General features: G+C 39.1%; 1 protein-coding gene across 2 annotated transcripts in view; it reads left to right on the plus strand.

Annotated features, from left to right (window-relative positions):
- tiam1b (TIAM Rac1 associated GEF 1b) overlaps positions 1 to 18,983 on the plus strand; it is a 106,760-nt gene that overhangs the window by 208 nt on the left and 87,569 nt on the right. The gene's annotated exons all lie outside the window — the stretch shown is intronic.

Here is an 18,983-nt window from a genome sequence, read left to right on the forward strand (position 1 = left end):
TGACTGCGGCATCACCGCACGTGCTGGGCGCGAAATGTTAATTGACTCGCTGTAATTGTGTTTATGTAGACTGCGTGAATGCCCACAATAACAAATGTGCCGAAAGCCGCCTTTAGGTCGCTTTCAGTGATTCTCCTCTAACCGTTTTTGGTTCCCGCCCTGGTCAGCAATTTCTTACGGAAATTCTGTCATAATTTGAATTGAAAGCAACCCTAAACGGATCCTAATGGGAATTTCCAACATATTACAATAAGTATGTATTTAAGACACAGTATCTCAGATGCCCTTGTGGAACATAACAAATTAAGAATCTTAAAACTTTCACTTTACCCAGTAACATTTGATCCTTTTATAATTTCTCCATTATGGTTCCAACATTTGATAGAAATAAATAGGAATCCTTTACAAATTGCTTTACATTAGTTTATGGTTTTAAGTCAAATGAACCTTTACAAAACGTTCGGTTTTCATTAGAGTTCTGACAACATTTGTTTTTGGTTCAGAAAAACAAAGCCTGAAATAACCTTTACAGAAGGTTTTTATTAGGTTGTCGCACAAAAAACTACTTGCTGTTTTACATTAATTTATACTTGTAAAAACGTTAGGAGTTGTTTCCCCAAAATAACCAAACCAGAACCATATGGTAACATTATAGGAACGTTCTGTGTTCTGGGATGCTGTTAATTATGGGTTATTATGAGTTTTATTTTCTGCAGTCAGTCAAACAGATGCGTTGGAGATGCATCAGATGTTTGTGCTCGTGTTATGAATTCATCTGCAGGATGCTCAGTCAATGCCAAGGGCATCAGCTCTCCTGTGACCCTGTCCTCACAGCCCAGAGCTCACTGGACTGCTGGTTTTAAAACACAACCGTGACAATCCATCACTGCTTGTGTGTCATTGGAGGTTTTCCTCTAGAATAAATGTGGCTTGACTCTTGGTGTGTGTGAAGGTCTGACCCCTGCTGTCTAGCATCTGGTGCATTGATGCTCAGAATATGTGCAACATGCTGACATGCACTAGATCGTCCCTTGTTAAATATGTATGTTTTTTGGTGCATTTCCGTTAATTGATTAAATGCATAAAATTATAGTAGAGATACGATCTGTAATGACATTTCAGTCTTCAATAGCATGATGTTGGGGTGTTGCTAAGGTATTCTGGGTAGTTGCTAGGTGATTGCTTTCTGCCAAGTCACAAAGCCAAGTCAGCAAGTTGCTTACTTGTTTAAGTCAAAAGACTCCAAACTCAAATTCTATGATATTCGGGTCTCTAAATATGGCTTCCTTCTATGGCAGCTTTACTTCTCTGTTTTATCTGATTATAATAGTGATGCTTGCATTAACTTGCTTTCACTACTAGTAATATACTAGTGATATGTTCATGCAGGAGGATGAACTCAAGGCAATATTTGGTCATTTTGAGATTGTCGACATTGGCCAATAATATGTTCTTGCTTGGTTGAGAAGTGATAATTCCCAAAGACCTTAAAGGTGCAGTGAGCGATTTCTAAGAAACACTGTTGGTATTTGAAATCAACCCAAACAAACACACCCCTCCCTTCATTGCTCCGGCCACAAAATGCACGAAACATGCAGTGCAAGTGTGGATGTGTCTTTATCATAGCTGAAGCGGAGAAAAATAAAGCTTTGTGAAGATGATGAACAACAAGGAAGACCAAAAAATGAACACACAGTACACAAGAGTTTGTTTGTCACAAGCTCCAGACAAACAATGACACTCAAAACTGTCCTGTGCTAGAGCTGACATTACAACAACAAGAATGTCTTGGTTCTGTGAAACCGTAAAACTAATGTTACTCGTATGGAGCAGAAACAACTTTCAACCTCGCAGTTCATTTTCAGGCCTTCCTGCTTCTGTCTCTCCAGCGCTGGAAAGCTTTTCTAATATTAAAGCGTGTCCTAAAGCTCTGGCCTGATCATAACACTTCTTTTTACAGTGATATTCCTCTGAGCTTTTCTCTTTTGTAATGTTTCTCAGCCAACTCTCTTATTACAGTCTTTCTTTAAATATCTCCCTCTTGCTCGCTCACTCACCTCCCCCAATCATGAGTGGACACGTCCCCTACTGCTGATTGGCTCTCTCTCTCCTCCCCCATCATGAGTGGACACGCCACCTACTACTGATTGGCTCTCTCCTCCCCCATCATGAGTGGACACGCCCCCTACTACTGATTGGCTCTCTCTCCTCCCCCAATCATGAGTGGACACGTCCCCTACTACTGATTGGCTCTCTCTCTCCTCCCCCATCATGAGTGGACACGCCCCCTACTACTGATTGGCTCTCTCTCTCCTCCCCCATCTTGAGTGGACACGTCCCCTACTACTGATTGGCTCTCTCTCTCCTCCCCCATCATGAGTGGACATGCCCCCTACTACTGATTGGTTCACTCTCCTCCCTCATCATGAGTGGACACGCCCCCTACTGCAGATTGGCTCACTCTCCTCCCCAATCATGAGTGGACACTCCCCCTACTACTGATTGACACTCCCCCTACAATCATGAGTGGACACACACCCTACTGCAGATAAGCTCACTCTCCTCCCCCAATCATGAGTGGACATGCCCCCTACTACTGATTGGCTCACTCTCCTCCCCCAATCATGAGTGGACACGCCCCCTACTGCAGATAAGCTCACTCTCCTCCCCCATCATGAGTGGACACGCCCCTTACTGCAGATAAGCTCACTCTCCTCCCCCAATCATGAGTGGACACGCCCCCTACTGCAGATTGGCTCACTCTCCTCCCCCATCATGAGTGGACACGCCCCCTACTACTGATTGGCTCACTCTCCTCCCCCATCATGAGTGGACACGCCCCCTACTGCAGATAAGCTCACTCTCCTCCCCCATCTTGAGTGAACACGCCCCCTACTACTGATTGGCTCACTCTCCTCCCCCATCTTGAGTGGACACGCCCCCTACTATTGATTGGCTACTCTTCTCCCCCATCTTGAGTGAACACGCCCCCTACTGCTGATTGGCTCACTCTCCTCCCCCATCTTGAGTGAACACGCCCCCTACTACTGATTGGCTCACTCTCCTCCCCCATCTTGAGTGAACACGCCCCCTACTGCTGATTGGCTCACTCTCCTCCCCCATCTTGAGTGAACACCCCCCCTACTACTGATTGGCTCACTCTCCTCCCCCATCTTGAGTGAACACCCCCCCTACTACTGATTGGCTCACTCTCCTCCCCCATCTTGAGTGAACACGCCCCCTACTACTGATTGGCTCACTCTCCTCCCCCATCTTGAGTGAACACGCCCCCTACTGCTGATTGGCTCACTCTCCTCCCCCATCTTGAGTGAACACGCCCCCTACTGCTGATTGGCTCACTCTCCTCCCCCATCTTGAGTGAACACCCCCCCTACTACTGATTGGCTCACTCTCCTCCCCCATCTTGAGTGAACACGCCCCCTACTGCTGATTGGCTCACTCTCCTCCCCCATCTTGAGTGAACACCCCCCTACTACTGATTGGCTCACTCTCCTTTCCCATCTTGAGTGAACACGCCCCCTACTACTGATTGGCTCACTCTCCTCCCCCATCTTGAGTGAACACGCCCCCTACTGCTGATTGGCTCACTCTCCTCCCCCATCTTGAGTGAACACCCCCCTACTACTGATTGGCTCACTCTCCTTTCCCATCTTGAGTGAACACCCCCCTACTACTGATTGGCTCACTCTCCTTTCCCATCTTGAGTGAACACGCCCCCTACTGCTGATTGGCTACAAGTGTGTTGTGCTGCTCGGTCTGATCCATTTTCAACAGCGTTTCTCAGAAATCGCTTACTGTACCTTTAATCAGGGTAGATGCCATATTGAATTTTAAGCAGATGAAAATGAAGCTGTGAGGGACACTTACCTCCTAGAACAGTGTAAACATCCTTGATCACATCACGTCCAAAACTCACAACTTTCAGAACTGTTTTATGGAGTTTTTGTCTACTGGAAGAGTTTTGGAAAGATGTTTCATCAGCCGAACAATCGTATTGTTGTTTAACAACAGTACAATCCTTTGAACATCCCCCACAGCCTCATTGTCATTCCTGTCAAAAACTAAATATGGCTCTAAGATCTATTGGGTCCAGTGATCCAAAATCCAGTGATTGACCAATGTATCTGTATCAATGTAGCAAAGACACAAGACAGTAAAAAATATACTCCATTAAAATGGAGACAAAGCAGGACATGGGACCCCAGAGCGTTTGAACAGTACATGAGGTCGGTGGAGAACAGAGAGTGTTTAGTTAAAGATCGTTCAGTTGTAGCTTGATGTGTCTCTTGGGTGGAAAGAGAACACTGGATCTCTCTCTCTCTCTCTCTCTCTCTCTCTCTCTCTCTCTCTCTCTCTCTCTCTCTCTCTCTCTCTCTCTCTCTCTCTCTCTCTCTCTCTCTCTCTCTCTCTCTCTCTCTCTCTCTCTCAGGTTAATATCTGAGCTAAACAGGAGGAAATCTTTTTCCGACAGCAGATATGATCTCTGATGTTCGGAGAAGATTGAGAATGAGAGGTGAAAAGCGTTGGAATGCATTGATATGCACCAATCAGCCATATGCTAAAACAATCAGTACTCATTTAGTATTAGCTCAAGACTCATGCATATTTTATTTTAAATGCTAAATGGCCTTTAAAATTTTCACCTGTGCTTTATAGTTCTTTGTAGTTTACAATCTTTTACATTTATGTCTGTCACCGTTGTCATGTTCCAGCCATCGTGGATCTTCTTTATCTACACAATGTTTGTGTGGGCCTGTTGTGTGATTTGTGTTTTAATAGCAGGGGTGATTGTACAGATCTTGACGTTTTGTTTTGTGCCGTGATGAAACATGCCAAGTGTAAGGGCTTCAAATATGCATATTTTAAATCTTCCCGAGGTGAATTATTCATATCATACCCACGTCCACAGAATTGTTCATTCACACCAGAAATGGCCCTGAATAAATGGAGCACTGTTTTTGCTGAGACAGTTGGTTTTGTGTTTGTTTATAATAAGAGCAGCGGGATTCACCCGCCGCAAACGTTGTTTCTGACTCCCATGTCAAGAAAACAATACTGAGGGTGTAGCGGGAATTATTATTCAGAGTTTAATCGTACTTTTTTTTTTTTTTTTGTATTTACGTTCCGAATTAAAAGTATTGTTGTTATGTTTTGCTTCTGATTTATCACGTTCAACAAAGTCTTTAATCTCTTTAAAATGTTTAATCTCTGTATGGATACTAAGTTCTGTTTGCTAAGGATAGAATCATTATTATTATTGCTTAAAGTTATGGATTGAAGTGCTATTACTTAATTAAATGATCAGATGTGCGATTTTTCCTCTGGCAAAGAATAAAATGGCAAAAGAATCCAGTAAATTTGCATTAAAGTAGAAAGGAGACCAGAATATCTCAAAGACTTGAGGGTAGACTTGGTTCATTAAGTTACCACCTCAGCAACCCCACAGCAAAATGCAAAAAAAAACAACCAAAAAACATGCTAGTAACTGCATAGCAACACTATAGCTTGGTGGTGGTGAGTTTTGCACGGGCAAACACCACTTAGGTTTACTCAAGAAATTGTGAAAAAAATCTAGTTCTGTCATGACAACTCTTGGAGAGTTTGCCATGGTAATGAATGAGTATGACAATGTTAATGTGTTTGGGTCTTGGCAGGATAGATCTGCTATGCTGCTGCTTTTATTACTGCTAGCTGCTGCGACACAACTTTCCACTGCCAATAAAAACAACATGTGGCCGCTGTACAAGCATACATGAATTAAACCCCGTCGCAGATCTATACAGGTGGAGCTAGGGAAGGTGGAGGGTTTTTGAATGTGCGCCGCAAACAATAGACCAACGCTACTTTTGCGTCATCGAAGGGTAACACCCCCTTTTGGGGGAAGACAAACGGATTCCCCTGAGAACAGAACTCGCTCTAGATCTGCAAAGTTTCTTGATAGCAAAAATGGCACAAACTTAAAGAAGCTACTGGATACGGGGTTACAGAGGTGTCCCTTTGAAATGGTCGAAAACTGGATATGGACTATTCAGACATCTACCACTATCTCGTGGAATCACCAAGTAAGTAGCCTATTTTTTTTTTGTCATTAACACACTCACAGTATGACAAACTAGACGATGAGGCCATGTCACTTGGATCATATTTAACTTGATTTAAGCTATTGACAGTTTGTTGTCTGAATAGTCCATATTTGGCCACTGCGTGGGGTCATTAATCCAGTTTTCGACCATTTCAAAGGGACACCTCTGTAACCCCTTATCCAGTAGCTTCTTTAAATACCGCTCACGGTCCTCGGTCGGCAAAGAGAGTGTGTATGTTTGTGCCATTTTTGCTATCAAGAAACTTTGCAGATCTAGAGCGAGTTCTGTTCTCAGGGGAATCCGTTTGTTTTCCCCCAAAAAGGGGCGTTACCCTTCGATGACGCAAAAGTAGCATTGGTCTATAGGCAAGAATTTGAATGCTGAGAAGCGAGCTCATTGGCTACCAATACAGCAGGAACCAATCAGCTGTGCCCTAGATTGAGTTAAGGATTTATGAGCCTGCGCCATCTAGAGTTTCATGACAGAACTTTGTATTTGTGTGTTTAACTTTAACTTTATTTTCATCAATCATTGTAGCCGGTGACTCACTGGTGGAGTTGTGTTTGCTCAGGAAATTAAGCAATAATTTCTGAGGTTAAACACTGGCTTGAGTCCAGGCTTGAATTAATTTGATATACTTGCAGCTTTGCATGGAGGGAGTCCAGACAACATGCCCACTTGTGTGAGATAAACAAACTGCTTAAGAATGATTTTGTTGCTTCAAATGGCTCTTTGTGCGTAACTCATCTCTATTGCTTTAATCACGGGCTTATGGCCAGAATGATCTTGTGAGTGTTATTTGCATCTTCTGTGGAGAACAAGAGATTACTTCTTCCTTCTCATACATATAATAATGTCTGCTTATTTGATAATGTTGGGTTGTTTTAACTAAATATACATTGTGTAATCCGATTATCTGTGTTTGAGATGTGTTGGGTTTCATGCTTGGACATATGTCCGTCTCTCTGATGGTTGGTCTTGACCATGTGATGCATTGCACAAAACCCAGCTCTGAAAGATTGTTATTGAATTATCTTAAGGCTGTCTGTCTCCACACTTATTTACAATCTGTGTGTCCTTCTTTTTTTGCAGCAGCAAAACCACATAAACAAGTGCAGAAATGTCTTTGGAAATGTTGTTGTTGTTGACCACTTAGGATTAGTGCTCATTAAGGTTTTTTTAGTAAAACTTATATTTTAATATTTATAGTCTGATGTGACAGATCATTTTTTAAATAAAAATCAAGATTATATTATGTATGTGAATTTTAAGTGTTATTTAAAGTGTTGTTATTAGTCAGCCTTTCCAAACAATTTTTAATAACCTTTCTTTCTGTAGTTCATATTAATTATTACAAAAATAATTATATACATGTAATTAATATATTATTATATATATTTTTTTAACATATTTTTGAGCTATTAAATCTTAAAATACTGTAAGATGTATAATATGATTATGTAATATATTACAAATATTTCATATATTTATATTGTATTGAATATATTAATGAATATAATATTATAAATATACTAGTAAGTAACTAGTAAGTAACATTAATATATTTTTGAATATTTTTTAGTTACTACATCTTAAAAATGTCACATATATATTAAATATGTAATATATTTATTTTATACTGAATGTTAACTTTTATTATAAATATAAATAATATATTATTTTATATATTTTTAGTTCTTAAAAAATACATACATATACACACATATATAATATGATGCATGTAACATATTTAATGTATTTATATTGTGTTTAATTGTCACAACTGATGTGGTACTTCACAGAATGAAGCCGATGAAGATCAAATACTAACTTTCTTTAATAAATACGAAGATAACGCATAGATGAAGGCACAGACAATGATCACATAAACTTCTCAGACTACAGACGAGAACTGACAATGAACTGAACGAGACAGGGACTATAAATACACAGGGAACTTAAAGACATACAGCTGAACGTAATCAGTAAACGAGGAGACTAACTAGGAGTTAATTAAGACTAAACTGAACTTAAGCACATGAAACAAACACACGGGAATTCATGCAACTAACACAAAACACAACATAATACTCACATTAATACATAAATGCAGTTCTTTTAATCAACCAATGCGATAATCAAAAAATTAAGGGTGCTCTGATCAGGATTTTTTGGGCCGATCTCCAATAACTGCAAACAGCATTGGCTGATATCGATCACGGTGACGATCACCAAAATAAATAATAATGCATGATAAATATAATGCTTCAAATAGACTGGACAATGTAATGAAGCATTTTTAGCTGTGCATAGAAAAATAGTTTTTGTAGGATCTGATCAGCTCTTCATGCGGACTTTATAGTGACCACCAATCAAACTATATAAAAAGATTATCGGCCGATCAATCAGAGCACACTTACAAAAAAATATTGTCTGATATATTGGGCAGTCACTACTTAAACCGCCTCCACTTCACCTTCTTCTCGTTGTGAGTCTGCTTTTCTGGTTTGTGAGCTGTTATTCTGGACGTTGTGAACCGTGTGGACTTGGACTCTCACCAGTCCTCATGGCTCGTTGGTTTGTCCTAGATACTTTGGGGCTTAAGATGACCCACTTAGATGCTTTTACTCATTGTGTTTCTGTCTGTGCAGCAACACAACACGTGAAATATGTATCACAATACACCTGCGCTCATATTTCACTGACTCTTCAGTGTAATGGTTCCATATACAGCAGGCTTTAGTTTACCGTGAATGTGAAACCCCACCTGATTGGCTGCTTTCTCTGCTCTTGCACCTCTGATTGGTTCTGATCTGTTTTCAATTGGTTTGATTGATGTTTTGAAGCATTCATCCATGCACTCTAGTCCAAGAGAGGACAGATGTGACGTTAGCTTTGCATAATTGACCATGCATCTTTATTTTAGCCAGTAATGGATCCTGGGAAGGAGAGGACGGCTGCTGAGCCAGAGACACGCAGTCCTGAAGTGTCAACTAGTCTCTCCCCTGTGAAGGCCCTCTGTACTGATAAAACGTTGTCAAAATAGTTCCGGTTCACATGGCTACGTGGAAGCGATAAATAATTCTGTATTATACATTTTTAAGGCCAGACTTGTAATTTGTTGAGGTCAAGTTGTAAAGAAAGACTACACGCCTGCGCACATATATATTCAAACGCGCATACCTAAGTGAACACGTAATACGCATGTGCACGCCGTCAGCGTTTTCACATGTTTTTTTTAGGGCTGTCAGTTAAACGCGTTATTAATGGCGTTAACGCAAACCCATTTTAACGGCGTACATTTTTTTATCGCGTGATTAACAGTGTTTTTGGCCTAGCAAACTTTGTAGTTTTTTCCACATGCTTTTGCAACAGGACGCGGCATGCGCGGCGCTGCGCTATGAAACCCATACGCACAACCGGCACATCCGGGAACTTAACTGTCAATTTCGTCCCCACCCCTTTTTGGGGGAAAACAAACTAGACTTTCCATAGACTTCAATACAAAATAACGGCAAAAAACAACGTCCGTACACAGCCGGCAGGCGTAAATAACTTAAGAAATCAATTATATAAAACATGTCAAGTAATTATATGTCCACCCTGCCTGCCATAGAGCTTGAAAGATACATACACAAACTTAATTTGGTCAATTTAAAAACATGTCCCTTTATTCTCCCAGCGTCAAATTGGTGTAACAACCCCACCCAAAGGGGTTATATATATTATAAGATATATTATAATGTAGGTGGGTAGTAACGAAGTACATTTACTTCGTTACATTTACTTGAGTATTTTTTTGGAAAATTTGTACTTTTAAGAGTAGATTTAATTGTGGGTACTTTTACTTTAACTCGAGTAGATTTCTAATGAAAAAACTGTACTTTTACTTCGTTACGTTTGGCGACGTTCCTCTCGTTACTTTATTTCAATGCAATATGTTGTTAAAAGCGTAGTTTATTCTAAGCGCGCGCTCTCTCTTTTTTCTGGGCATGAGCGATGCTCAATTCACAAATGAATCACTCTTTTGAGTCGATTCTGTTCAAAGACTTCATCAAACAAGTTGGGCAGATCTGTCTAAATCGGTTCGCGAATCAGTTTGAATGATCTGTTCAGTTTCCTGCACGCACTGAATCGTCTCGGAGTCGTAACAGGAAGATTTAAGAACATCAAGAGCGTTGTATGAAGTGGCGGTCTACAGTACAGTCTAGAAAGTAAATCTGCAAATGCATCATATTTTTTGCCAGCGATGAAGATCTTTATTAGTTGAACATCTTCGTATGTTAGCTACTTCGTAAGCTGTGTGTGAATGAATTATTCCACACGACGATACATTTGATTTCATTCAGGTAATACATTTTACAACTAAACAGATTATTACGCCATATCGCACTACTACAAAATATGACATTACCCTTTTTTTCGGACATATACATTACTTTATACATTAAATAAGCTATCATCGTCCAGTTTATGAATGTGTGTACTGTACACACACACAATGAGTGTGTATTGCGCAGTGGCGTGCGAACTCGACTTGAAAACGAATGCCTTTGCCTGCCTTATGTGACTCAGTTAACCAGTTTAAAGATGCTTTCATAAATATAGCCTACATTTAAATTCATTTTGGAGAACAGACAGAAGAAGATCAGTGCATTTGATCATTGTTTATGTTGGGCATGACATGACTGCGAGCACATATGCAGAGTTTTAACACTTTCTAATCTGTCAATGGTTCCCATCCCTTGAATGCAAAACTTCATAGAGTCACTTTATTCCGACATTGTCTAATAATCCAAATGGAGTTGTATAAGTTACTATACTATTATACAAACCAAAGGACAGGCAATAAAAAATATCTAAATAATATCATGTTACATATACAGTATATATATATATATATATATATATATAGGCCTATGTGTTCCAAAGTAACTAGTAACTAACTACTTGAGTAGTTTTTTCATTGGATACTTTTTTACTCTTACTCAAGTAACTTTTAAGATTATTACTTTTACTTTTACTTTGAGTAAATATTTCTATAAGTACTTGTACTTTTACTTGAGTACAGTTTTTGGATACTCTACCCACCTCTGTGTATATTATAAGACATAATATATACATTTAAACATTCAAAAACGAAGTAAAATTATTCACTGGCTTACCATGGTGACTTGATGAGGTACGACTACGAGTAAATCTCCGGGAAAGACACCTCTGGCCACTGGGTGGGGTTGTTACCATAGACAGTAAAATAATTAATTATTAAAATAAATAATTTGAGGCTGGGAGAATGAAGGGACATGTTTTTCAATTGACCAAATTAAGTTTGTTGATGTATCGTTCACGCTCTATGGCAGACAGGGTGGACATAATTACTTGACATGTTTAATCTTAGTGATTTCTTAAGTTATTCACGCCTGTCTGCTGTGTGCGGACGTTGTTTTGTGATGCTGTTTTGTATTGAAGTCTAATGGAAGGCTAGTTTATTTCCCCCAAAAGTGGGCGTGAACCTTTTCAGAGACATTCTATGACGCAGCGCCGGTTGTGCGTATTCATCTCAATGGCTTGCGCCACATGAGGACGTTTTGTTGCTTCGTCGACCAAAGCGCAAGCGGATCTAGCTAGACAGGAAACAAAACAACAGGCACGCCGCACACACTTGTTTGGGCTTGCGAGCCGGCCAAATAGTTGGTTAACGTTACATTTTGAGTGGATGACGAGCGCGAGACGCCGAAATGGATGCCAATGAGATTCTGAATGGAAAGTTTACTTTTAAAAAGTTGCCAAATGGTTCCATTGACAAGACCAAAGTGATCTGTGTGTTTTGTCGTTGTGAACTGAGCTATCATCATCGCAGTCCAGTCTGAAATACCGCTTGATGATGGCCAAGCACACACACACACACACACACACACACAGCTGATGCGAATTCTCCGCCCCCTCGTCAATATCAGGACCTCGTCAGTATTTCTTTCACCCTTTTATTGATGGACAGTGTTACATTGTGTGAGAGATTATTTGCTCCAAGTGAGAATGTTTTAGTGTGAAATTGAACACAGTATATGCCAATGTTGTTTTCAATAAAAAAACATTTGCAGAAAGCAAGCCGATCCACTTTTCCATGTTGATAAGAGCATTAAAATGAGAAAAAATAATGGGACAAAAAGAAATCAAGAGACATTTAGAATAGATAAAAATGTGCGATGTTAACTATGACATTAATGCGATTAATCGCGATTAAATATTTTAATCGTTTGACAGCACTAGTTTTTTTTTAAGGCCTGCACCTTGAAACCTATTTCGGGGTTTGCGTTCTCGAGCCGCCAGGCACTGTTGTTGTGCGGATGAGCGGGCCGCAGCGCATTGAGTGTTTTCTGTTGGAATGGTCTCGTGTAAGCGACCCCTAAGTTAATAACTAATGATCTTTGCAACGGAAGTGAATCAATCAAAACTAATTTTAGCTGGACAAAAGAGCCCGACCGGTATGTATTTTTGGGGGCCGATGCCGATACCGATATTAGGGAGTAAAAAAAGCCCGATACCGATATATCGGCCGATATTATTTATGTGTATATTATAATACAGTAGCAATATTATTTATGTGTATTATAGTACAGTATACCAGTCAAAAGTTTGGACACTTTCCTATTGGTGTGTACAAACTTTTGATGGGTACTTTACACAGTAGCTATAAACAGAATAAATAGGGCTATATTTTATAAACACGTTTTGCAATGATCACTCAAATGTGGTAATCAAACACTTGTGTGACACAGATATGTAATGGAGGCAGGGGGAATGATAGAATGAGAATTATCCAGCTGAGCTGTAACCAAACTAGTTTGCATTGCATGTTATATTATATTATATTATAAATACTGTTGCATAATCTTCACTAACGACTTTGTCTTTTAATTTAGTCATAACTATATCAATAAATATATAAAAAGTGTCACTGACAAAACCTTATTATCTTCTATTTTTACTCTTAATTCCTCTAATCTCTACCAGTGGAGGAAGAACTCAGATCTTTTTACTAAAGTAAAATTAATAATATCATGAAATGAAAACGCTTTTAATTACATATGTACAGTCCTTTTATACTATTTTAAATAATTAGTAAGTAAAACGTACTAAACGTGAAACTAGGCTACTCTTAATGCAAAATGGTCCTATATAAAGTGTTATAATATATAAATTTTTGGAATATTGCTTGATGTTGTAACGTAGCGTTATCAGGCAGAATGAGCTTTAACACTGTGTCTACACCGGACGCGCCGTTACTGCTCGCGTCGCAACAGCTGTTTACCCGAGACAAAGCAGAATCAGTTTACTGTCGGAGATCGCTCGCGCCACGCATTTTAATTAATGTTTCATCAACCAATTGCCTTAATAAATAAGAAGTAGGCCTAAATATAGCAGACAATATAATCAGGACTTCTCAGCTGCGCGCTTGCAATAGTCACAAGCTCACACAATACGTGACAGAGGCTTGTAGCAGAGAAATCAATTCTGTGAATTACACTGCGCAAATCACAAGTAGGCTACTACCCACCGGATGAAGAAGGGTTGGCTCTCAGTCTCCACAGGCTACATAAAATATTCATTTTATTTTATTTTATTTTTCGTGTTCGCATTTATGAGGAAAAAACCATGTTACAGACGCAACAGTTCAGCACTACGGACGTGAGCGCTCTGAAAGCGGCACTAAAATATGCTATGAAACTTTCACACAGACATCAAACAGAAAGCACAAAACCTTTCGTTTCAAAGTGAATTTCGTTTTGTATTAATTGTATCTTAATTTTAATCAATGTTTCATCAACCATTTGCCTGGATTTAATTTATAAGAAGTAAATTTAGCAGACGACAGATAATCTCGACACGGAGGCGCCTGCGGGTGAACTGGAGCTCGTCTCATGAACCGAAACTCAGCGTATAGACCTGAGAATTGAAATATATCTATATTGAAATGTCTACTTTTAAACAGAACAATTCAAAACGAAAGACAGACAGACTCATGTAATCGTATGAAATGTGCATTTCTCTCTGGCGTGTTCACTGAAGATCGCGAGTCAGCATCGTCAACTTCATCTTTGGCTGACACTGACTGACTGAAAACACTTGTTTATTAATAAACAATTAAAATGTCTCCTTGCTATATTTGTTGTATTCATAATCATTACTTTTGCCAGTTCTTGTGACAGCTTTTAGGTGCTTTATTGGCAGCGCCACCCTTACATGAATCACCGCAACCGCATTTTTTTAAATATTCATTTATCGGCCATTATAAATGCCGATACTGATAGTTAGGAAAATGCCTAAAATCGGCCGATAATATCGGCCCGCCGATATATCGGTCGGGCTCTACTGGACAATAACTTTATTCTAGAGCTGCTGTAAAGACAAAACAATCTCTGTTACTTTAATTTCCTATTATCACTGCAATCTATATTGTTAAAAGCACTATATAAATGAAGGTGACTTGACTTTACTTGACTTAGGGCTCGCAAAATCGCTAGCCCGACGTCCCAGGGCTATTGTGTTCTCCAGTCGGACTACCAAAATGCATAACCGGTCTGCCCGACGGGCTATCTGAAATAGTGTAATCAAATTCCCCCCTAAACTTCTGCCTAGCCCCCTTAAAAATGTGTGATTAAGTGTAAGCTACACAAATTCATGTTCGCTTCAGTCTTGTTATAATCAGATTCAGCGCGTTCTTCATCTTCAATCCGCAGCGGCGCGCGAGCAGAGCGCACGTCAGAAACAGAGGACAGAGTGAGTGTGTGTGTGTGTTCATCTGAGCCTCATTGGTCTGTCACTGCTCGTCAATGTCAGGATATTTAAGATGACCAATCAAATCAAAGTAGGCAGGCTTTATGTTCACAGAAGCTGCTGAGCGCGAATTTTAGCAGAGCGACTGACGCTTCAGTTTACGGTCAAGTGCGAGATAAGATGTAAGTAGCTAAACTAAACATTTCATATTTGTCAGTTTTTTTAGGTCATAAATGTTAAACGAATGACAAAAATAATCAGGCAAACTAATATACTTTTGTCTAATTTCGCCAATTTGAACTGAAAATAGGCCTATGTAACGTGACTCATGTAATGTAGCCTAATAATTAGTTTACTGTCATTGTGAGTGGACAAGAAACATTAACAAAGCCGTTTTCATCATGTTAGGCACAAGATTAATAATGAATGTGTACATGTTTTAGTACATTTGTTAGGATGTTTTGACTCCTAACAAATTCTCTACATTAAAAATCGTCTTTTTATTTGGGCTAGTAAAATTCATTTCGGGCTACCAAAATCTGAAGAGTGCCTGCCTGAAGGGCTTCCAGCGATTTTTAGATTTTGCGAGCCCTGGACACGCACGTCTGCACATGTGGGGTCTCGGATTCACATGGATGGGTTGTAATCCTGATAAATATGAAGGATGAGTCGTCTGGAGGGGTGACTCCAGCTCATGGCTCTGACAGTGGGAATGACTCAGCATTCCCTGCCTCCATTACAACGCCACTACTACGGCTGATGGGGAAACTGAAAGTGGGTCTGTTAGCCCAGACGTTCAGAGTAAACTTATAAACCAGGGCCATCCATCAATGCTGTTAATTATGCAGGGGATAAATGATCCTCGTAACTTTAGCATGACAGAGGACAGCTGCTGAGGAGAAATGTCACGCTGTAGCTACGAGCTTAGCATACCCAGCCTTATCTGAGATCTGATACATGAGTAAATACACAAGCACAGGTTATTGTCAGCTTGATGTGATTGTGTTTCAGATCGCAGATGCTCCCATTGAAATGAAACTCTCATTGTTCTTGGTGTGAACTGGCTATAGCTGGAATTATTTTGCTTGGATCAGCCAATCTTCGACCTTCTTTCGGATCAGTCACATTTTTTAAAATAGAGAAAATATACTTTTATTTTGCATGGATGCATTAAATAAATAAAAGAAATCCATATAAACACTGTTCTCTTTATTTATTATTTATCAAAGAATTCAATACAAAAATGTACAACTGTTTTCAACATTGATAATTATACAATTATATTAATAATTCTTCTTAAGCAGCAAATCAGCATATTAAAATGATTTCTGAAGGATCATGTGACACTGAAGACTGGAGTAATGATGCTGAAAAATTAAGCTTTGATCACAGGAATAAATTGCATTTTACAATATATTCACATTGTATCAAATTGTAATAATATTTCACAACATTTTTACTGTATTTGTATCAAATAAATGCAGCCTTAGTGAGCTTTTTTCAAAAGCTTTAAAAATATGTCTTACCAACCCCAAACTTATTAATTCATTTAATTAAAAATATATATATTTAAAAAAAAGAAATTCAGAAAATGCTCAAAACCTGTAAAAATTTCACAGGCAGTGAAAGAATGACATTTGAATTTCATATTAACAATTAAAATGAATTATATATTGTGCTTTACATATATTTTAGTATGTCATGAATTATATCAGTCACAGGGACACACATAAAGAACACAAACAGGACAGGAGTTTCCTGAGAATGACCCTGATGCTTTCACATAGTTTTATCTTTTTTTATATACATTGCACAGATTTTTCCTCTACAATCAGCACATTGACAATTGTTCTTTTGAGGGAATGAGTGATTTTGCTAAATCAGCTGCTGTTGTACATGTGTTTTCTGGATGGCCTGAGCGGAAGGACATTGACTGTCCCTCAGTTCAACTCTGGCCGTGTTCACACTTAATAAAAATAAAGCACAAATATTGTCAGTGGGATTGTGATGGCACATAAGCATTTGGCACAAATGTGTAAATGCATTATTGCTTTTGTGGGATAGTTTGATTTTCCCTTTTCCTTGCAAAACAAAGACGCTTATTCATTTTACAATACTATATTCAAGGAATAATTCGCACACAAAATTCATTATTTTCTAACTCTGCTGTTATCTTCTCCATGCAACACAAAATATTTAGAGGAATAGTCTTAAAATTTGGAGGTAGTTGGGAGTGACCATGTCTTCAAAAAGACCACTTCAAAAACATCCAGTTTAGGGCTGTCATTTTACGTTCGAAAATCGATTGCACAATCAATCGGTCCAACCAACACAAGTTTCGAAAACGAAATTGGGAATCGATTTTAACGGCCTTTAAAAAAAAAAAAAAAAAATTTTTTTACCAAAAATGTGTTTTAGATGGACAGATCAATACAGTACACAGAATATGTAGGATGTTGGAAAATAACAATGTCTTTTCTGTTAACCAAATACTTTTTAATATTAGCTATTACTTCAATGCAAGTGAACAAGCGCGCCGTTATTTGTTGCTTAGTGACGTGTGTATTTAATATATCATGAGGACTCACGAGTTGCGTATTTGCGCTAAATCCGCGCAGATTTGGCTTACACGAACTTCCCCAGCAAAGTGAGTAAACATAGAAACACGCCAAATTGGCTAGTGATTTGACAGCATTACCCGCCGAAGTTCATTTTTACCCTTATTTGGCGGGTTGGAGGGTGTTAATTTCAATCCCTGAATGTTGCGCTCCTGTTTGTCATTGTGCACGAAAATTCACGCCAATAAATCATCAGAAATATTACTGACTTGTGCGCTTGTGCGCTGACTTGTTCGTCCTAATGCCTGTTAGTTGTCCGTGGATTTGCCTATATTTGGTGTTGAAAATGGAAACGTCTTTAGACATGGAAAATCGATTTTACAATCGATTCAATGAACACTTATGTCTCAAAAATCGAATAGGATTTTTTCACAAAAGTGACAGTCCTAATCCAGTTTTGGCATGACATAATTTAATTTTTTGGGTCAACTGTTCCTTTTAAAACACAAAAATGTCGCCCCAGAGCCTCAACAGACATGCAAGACCTCAAAACCACTCATCAGAACAAGTTCACCTTTGTCCCGAGTAATTAGCGTGCAGTAATGCAGCCCAATGTCACGTGACCCGCAGAAACACCCCTGCCCTGGAGATAATCAAATGTGTGCAATCATGATTATGGCAGAAGATCAGCCCGCCTCATGCCAACATATCCTCGTAACTGAGCGGTTACATGACATGTTCTGGCTGGTTTGCATTCATAGCGACCGACTCGTTTGATGTATATTGGAGAGAAGGAGAAGAAGGAGATGAGATGGAGTCTGCTGGGGATCTTCACTAATGATCTCCAGTGTGCTCCGGCCAATCCCTTTCATCTGGTCCATATTACTGATCCTGACTCTTTGTTGTTTCAGATCGAACCTAGCAGGACTTTAATAAATATTTCTTTTTCTTCTTAAGCCCTAATTTAACTGAGGTACGGCCGGTACACGTCTTCTACTCCATGCTCATGTACCGGAGAGTGAAAGAGGGAAGATCAGATCCTACTAAGCCAACATGCCTGCTATTTATTAGGGATTTGTACTAGAATCTTGTATATTCTTGAAGGTACATATTCAGCAGCTGATGTTTCCTAATATAAAAAATCCTACAGGTTCAATCCAGGGTTTCTAGAACATCCTAGTCATCCTTTCAACCTTTTCAGACTCTTAGCCAATCCAGGGACCACCTGGTATAAAACTTCTGTGTAAAATACAGTAAAAACAGTAATATTGTGAAATATTATTACAATTTAGAATTCCTGTTTTCTATTTGAATATATTTTAAGATAGAATTTATTCCAGTGATCAAAGCTGAATTTTCACCATCATTACTCCAGTCTTCAGTGTCACGTGATCTTTCAGAAATCATTCTGCATCCAAAATTGATTACATCCTTACTATATTGTTTGCGAAAACTGTACACCAAAAGAGTAGTATGTCTGAATACACAGTATTCAAAAAAACAGTATGCGAAAAGTCGGATGACCTTCTACTTCCGGGAAGCA

This window comes from Rhinichthys klamathensis, unplaced genomic scaffold, assembly GCF_029890125.1.
Source record: "Rhinichthys klamathensis goyatoka isolate OS25496 unplaced genomic scaffold, OSU_Roscu_1.1 h1tg000527l_1, whole genome shotgun sequence".
Taxonomy (NCBI): domain Eukaryota; kingdom Metazoa; phylum Chordata; class Actinopteri; order Cypriniformes; family Leuciscidae; genus Rhinichthys; species Rhinichthys klamathensis.